Source organism: Vipera ursinii (assembly GCF_947247035.1).
Source record: "Vipera ursinii genome assembly, chromosome: Z".
NCBI classification, from domain to species: Eukaryota; Metazoa; Chordata; class Lepidosauria; order Squamata; family Viperidae; genus Vipera; species Vipera ursinii.
Genome location: NC_139517.1, coordinates 119,591,103 through 119,597,102, shown reverse-complemented (window position 1 = coordinate 119,597,102; position 6,000 = coordinate 119,591,103).

Genomic DNA, 6,000 nt, shown 5'->3' with positions numbered 1-6,000 from the left:
GTATGGAAAAATAGATGATACATGCCCTACACAATCCATAGGTTATCTACACCTTTGGCCTTTTTTGCAATGGAAACTTGTCCTAATCCATATGGACATGAGTAGAACATTTTGCCATTCATGCTAATTCCCTCCATTTGTGAAGTTAGGGCTATTAATGGCTTAGAGTGTCCAAAAGAGAGCCACAAATATGTATTTAGGTATTGGCACTCAACTTACTATAAAGAACTAAATTGTATTTTTTTAAACAAATGTAGTTATCAGTATCAATCTGCATGACATTGCATATTTTCTTACTCTTCTCTAAAAGATTATTTTATATACTAAATTAAATCCCATCGAGTTCAATGGAACTGTGTCAGAGATGGCAACCTTTAGTTCTGAAGATCTTTATAAAATCACCTTTGACGAAGTAGTGACGTTTCCCCCCACCCATATTTATTTGCTTATTTAAACAATTTACAGCAGTCTTCAAACCTGGCCCTTTTATGACTCGTGGACTTCAACTCCCAGAATTCCTGAGCCAGCATGGGAGTTGAAGTCCACGAGTCATAAAAGAGCCAAGGTTGCCTACCCCTGGCCTAGGATTTTCCCATATACCATTATAGATGAATATTAAAACAATGAATGGCTTATATTATTTAAGTTTGTCTATTTAAATAATGTTGCCTTGGAGAATTTGACAAACAAAATACTGACGTTATCATGTTACTACTTGGAAAAAAAAGTGCTACAGGCTGGCTGAGGAATTCTGGGAGTTGAAGTCCACAAGTCATAAAAGCAGTGCTTTTTTTGTAAAAGAAAAAGGTGCCGGAACTCACACATGTCATCCAACCCGCCTTGCCTACCCTACAAGGTTCCATCCAAAAAAGGTGCCGGAACTCCGTTCTGAGCGTTCTATGAGAAAAAAAGCCCTGCATAAAAGGATCAGGTTTGATATACAGGCTGGTGATTCTTGATGGTTTACAGTTCTTAGGTCACACTTGAGGCCAGAATTTCTGTTGTTGAGCAAGATGGTTGTTAAGAGAGCCACATCCAATTTTATAAGCTTTTTGCCATTGATCAGTGAATCATGTGGTTGTTTAATGCAGCCAGCTTCTCCCATTGGCTTTGCTTGTTGGAAGCCAGTTGGGAAGGTTGCAAAAGGTGATCATGTGACTCCCATGACACTACAACCATCAGATACCTGCCAGTTGCCAAGCACTCAAATTTTGATCACATGACCATGGGGATGCTGCATGGTCGTTAAGTGTGAGGATCAATCGTAAGTCACTTCTTTAGTGCTATTGTAACTTCAAATGGTTAAGCAAATAATTTTAAGTTGAGGCTCCTGTACTTCCTGGATCTCAGTAAATGAAACTGAAATTAATGGCACCCAATGCATACCGACTCTGCCCGATCTCCCTGGAGGAACAGAAATTAATTAGAAGCTGAAACACCAAAAATGGGTATCATAAACGTTTAAAATGCTAGTTAAATTAAAGGTAAAGGAGTCCCTGCAGATTTAGCTCTGCTAGTCATTGCCGACTAGGATGACACAGTGGCTCAGTGGTTAAGACACTGGGCTTGTCAGCCGGAAAGCTGGCAGCCCAGATTTGAGACCTGAACGCCACGCAATGGAGTGAACTCCCATTCTTACCCCAGTTCCTGCCAACCTAGCAAATGCTAGCATGGGGTAGGCAACCTTGGCTCTTTTATAACTCGTAGACTTCAACCCCCAGAATTCCTGAGCCAGCTGGAATTCTGGGAGTTAAGGTTAAGGTTTATTAAATTTATATGCCGCCCTTCTCCCTGAGAAAGGTTTCCGAGCTGAGCCATGATGGCTCAGGAATTCTGGGAGTTGAACTCCACGAGTCATAAAAGAGCCAAGGTTGCCTACTCTTGTGCTAGGTAGTGCTCTGGATTCAAATCCCTAAAATGGGTTGCACAGCAAGGAAGGAAGCAAAAAGCACCATATGTAACTCGGTAACTCCATATATGCATAGGGAATCCTGTATGAGGAAAGTGCTCTTTAAAAAAAGTTATAAATTTGATGTCTGAATACTTTGAAAGATCAGCAGAACCTTTTGTGCCAATAAATGAGAAATATTCATTAGGTATAAAGGATTTGGTCTTGGAACTGAAAAGCTATTTGTTCACTGCGCTTGCCACCTCAGATACATGATGTAATGACTGAAAAAGGAGAAAGGCAGAGATGCTAACAAACCATCTTCTAAAAATTAATGAGTTATTAAAGTTTTGCAGCCAGAGCAGGATACAAATGTTCAGTGTTCAGAAGGACAAGAAATGACAGCTTTGGGACACAAGCCTGAGGACACTGCGTCCACTCCAGGCTCAGCACTATGGTGGATGCAAATAAGGCAGCTGGCAACTAGATTCCTTGTTGGCAGTTACCAGTATGATGACTTGAAAGCTGGCTAGACATGATCCTGTTTCCATTTCACCTTTAGGCCATTATCTTGGAGGTCAAAAGCAGAGCAAGAAAGCAAGGAAACTTAATTACTCTCCCAACCTCTCCCGAGAGCTCAAACACATGAGAATGCAATGCCCAATAAACCCAGTTCACATGAACTGAGTTTTTGAAGTGCAATCATGGGGGCTTAATGTGGCATCTTGATCATCAAGGAACTGAGCTCTGGAATTTTTCAATAGCTCTGCATATTATTTACTTATCTATTAAATTTATATGCCGCTAATCGCATGGAAGTGATTCCGGGCAAGTTACAAAATGATAAAAAGGTAAATATGCAATCAAAAATAAGTATTTTCAGCATTAAATAGAAACTTAAAACCAAGAGGACAGGCAGCATTGGGTTAGGGTTTTCTCTCTACCCCATCAGCCACCCCTACTGTAGAGCCCCCAATTGGGGCTTCAGGCCAGCCGGAGGAACCAGGTTTTAAGACCCTTCCAGAAGTCCAAGAGGATGGAGGCAGATCTCACCTGCAATGACAGAATATTTCAAAGGTTCTCCTCCTGAATCCTGCCAGCAGAAGTTCCTTGACAGATGGGCGTCCATAGCTAGCCTCTTCTCCTGGAGCAAGTGGAATGGGCCAATCCCATAGGCGAGGTATCTCCCCAAACACCTGATTTAATTAGACTTCTTCTCTTGTTACAACTCTGTTCTTCTCTTTCTTCAGAGCTTCTCCAATTTATCATAGGTTTTTCAATCTGTGAAGCTTCAAGTTAGCAGATTTTTCTTCCTCTATGGCTGCCTCTTAGAGAAGGCAAAAAATGGCCATGTACAGGTAGGTAATCCTTGACTTACAACCACGATTGAGCCCAAAATTTATGTTGCTAAGCGAGACATTTGTTAAGTGAGTTTTGCCCCATTTTACAACCTTTCTTGCCACAGTTGTCAAGTGAATCACTGAAGTTGTGAAGATAGAAAGATGGTTGTTAAGTGAATCTGGCTTCCCCATTGACTTTGCTTGTCAAAAAGTCACAAAAGGCAATCACATGACCCCGGGACACTGCAACTGTCATTGTTGTGTTCGGAAATGATGGTCGAGACAGTGAGGTTAAGAACAAGAACGTTTATTAACACACATAAGTCAACTGAACTGTAACCGTTAAACTCCGTCTTAAATACTCTGATACGTTTGAACAGTAGCCAATCTCCAACCCAGAATCTCCCGCCGAGAATACAATAACCAATAGCTGCACCCAGGTTTCCCGCTTCAGGAGAAACCACTCCCCACTAAGCTACTGACACAACACCCCTTCCCCCCTAGTCAATGTTATTTATTAACATAGTCTTTCAGATATTTTGGTGGCTTGTGAACCCTAGTTGGATATCTATTAGTCTTGCTTGCAATAGTTGTATCCGCTGTCTGGCAATTTGTTATGGGCCCAGTTGATTGGGGCAATGACTCTGGTGTTGCAATGTTAGTGGATTGTTGTTGTTCCACTGGGGGGTTAGGGGAAACTGCTGTGCTTTCTACAGGAAACAATTCCCATTCTGCTAGGCTGTGCTGTGGAATTGTTTCTGCTACCCTGATTTGAGTTTCCACTCCATCCCCACATACTGCTGTGTCATATGTCTGCACGTTCCGACCCGCATTATCCTGTACAATTTCCGGGGCCCTCTTCCTTAATTGGTCTATATGTCTCCTAATTACTCTATTCCCTTCCCCCTCAATAGTGTAAGACAACGGCCCCGTTATGTTGATGACCACCCCTGGTACCCATTTGTCCCCCTGCCCATAGTTCCTGGCCCAAACTAAATCTCCGATATTGAGAGACCGAGTTGGGATAACTGGTTCCACTTCTGTGGGTATTCTGTCGGGGTGTAGTCTGTCCAATTTTGTGGTTAACCTTCTGCCCCACCTCATTTCTGCTGGGCTTTTTCCCGTGGCCGTGCAGGGAATAGTGTGCTGAGCCAGCAGGAACTGTGCCAGTCTCTGTTGCCAATTGCCGCGGATGATCCATTTCAAAGCGTCTTTCGTTGTTCTGACATTCCGTTCAGCCAAGCCATTGGTGGAAGGGTGCCGATGTCGCGTGCCTAATCCAATTGGCCTTGAGGAAGTCCTGAAATTCAGCAGAGGTGAATTGGGGCCCATTGTCAGAGACAATCACGTCAGGTAACCCATGGGTGGCAAAGAGGCCCCTCAAAACCTGAATTGTTTTAGCAGAAGACATAGATTTAACAGGCACAACCTCCAACCACCGGGAGAAGCTGTCCACCACAACCAGGAATGTCAGGCCCTGAAATGGCCCTGCAAAATCAATATGAATTCGAGACCATGGGTTTCTGGCCACCTCCCACTTGTGTGTTGATGTGTGTGCCTGTTCAGGCCTAGAGCGTTGACACTGATAACAACCAGATACGCACTTTTCAATTGCAGTGTCTAACCCAGGCCACCACAAATGACTTCTAGCTAACGCTTTCATGCGGACAATCCCCGGGTGACCCTCATGTAGCTCTGCAATCACTGAATTCCTGTGGTTTTCCGGAATCACTACCCGGTTGCCCCACAAGATGCATCCCAAATGTGATGATAATTCATCTTTCCTCCTGAAATAGGGTGTGAATTTAGGGTCTGGATTTTTATTGGGCCACCCCCCTTGTACCCAGGCTGTAATTCTGTTGAGGATTAGGTCTTTCTTAGTGGCTGCAGCAATGTCCCTCGCTGTTAATGGGCATTCAGGTATTTCGTGTAAGGACATAATTTGGCCCACTGGTGCAGGATCACCTTCGGTGTTAGTTAGGGGTAGTCTGCTCAGGGCATCTGCATGGCCCATCTCCTTGCCAGGTCTATGTTCCAGAGAGAATGAATATGCTGACAGGAAAATTGACCACCTAAGCATCCTAGGAGACATGATCTGAGGTGTCTGTTTATCAGTGGTAAACAGTCCCAATAAGAGTTTGTGGTAAGTAAATATGGTAAAGTTCCTACCATAAAGGTAATCATGGAACTTTTTTACACCTGCCACTATTGCTAATGCTTCTCTGTCTATTTGTGCATAATTCCGTTCAGCTTTGGTAAGCGTCCTGGAATAATATGCAATAGGCTTTTGTTGGCCCTGATCATCCATGTGGCTGATGACTGCCCCTACACCGTAAGGTGAAGCATCACACACTAAATAGATTGGTTTATTTTCAATAAAGTGTGTGACTGTTGATTGGCTAGACAAAATATCCTTTAAGGTTTGAAAACTAATTCTATGTTTTTCCTGCCATTGCCAAGGGGTTTTCCTGTCTAAAAGCCTATGTAATGGTTCAGCGATAGCAGCTTTATGTGGCAAAAATGTATGATAAAAGTTGACTAACCCTAAAAAGGCTTGTAATTCAGCCTTGTTTTTTGGTTCAGGTGCCAATATAATTGCTTTAATTTTTTCAGCAGTTGGGTGTATTCCCTTTTCATCTATTCTAAAACCTAAGAATTCAGTTGATTTAACTCCAATAAAACACTTTTCCTTTTTTAACTTAAGCCCTGCCTCTCTAAATTTCCCCAATACCTGTTTCAACCGGTCAGCCAAAATTCCTTCAGTTTTTCCAG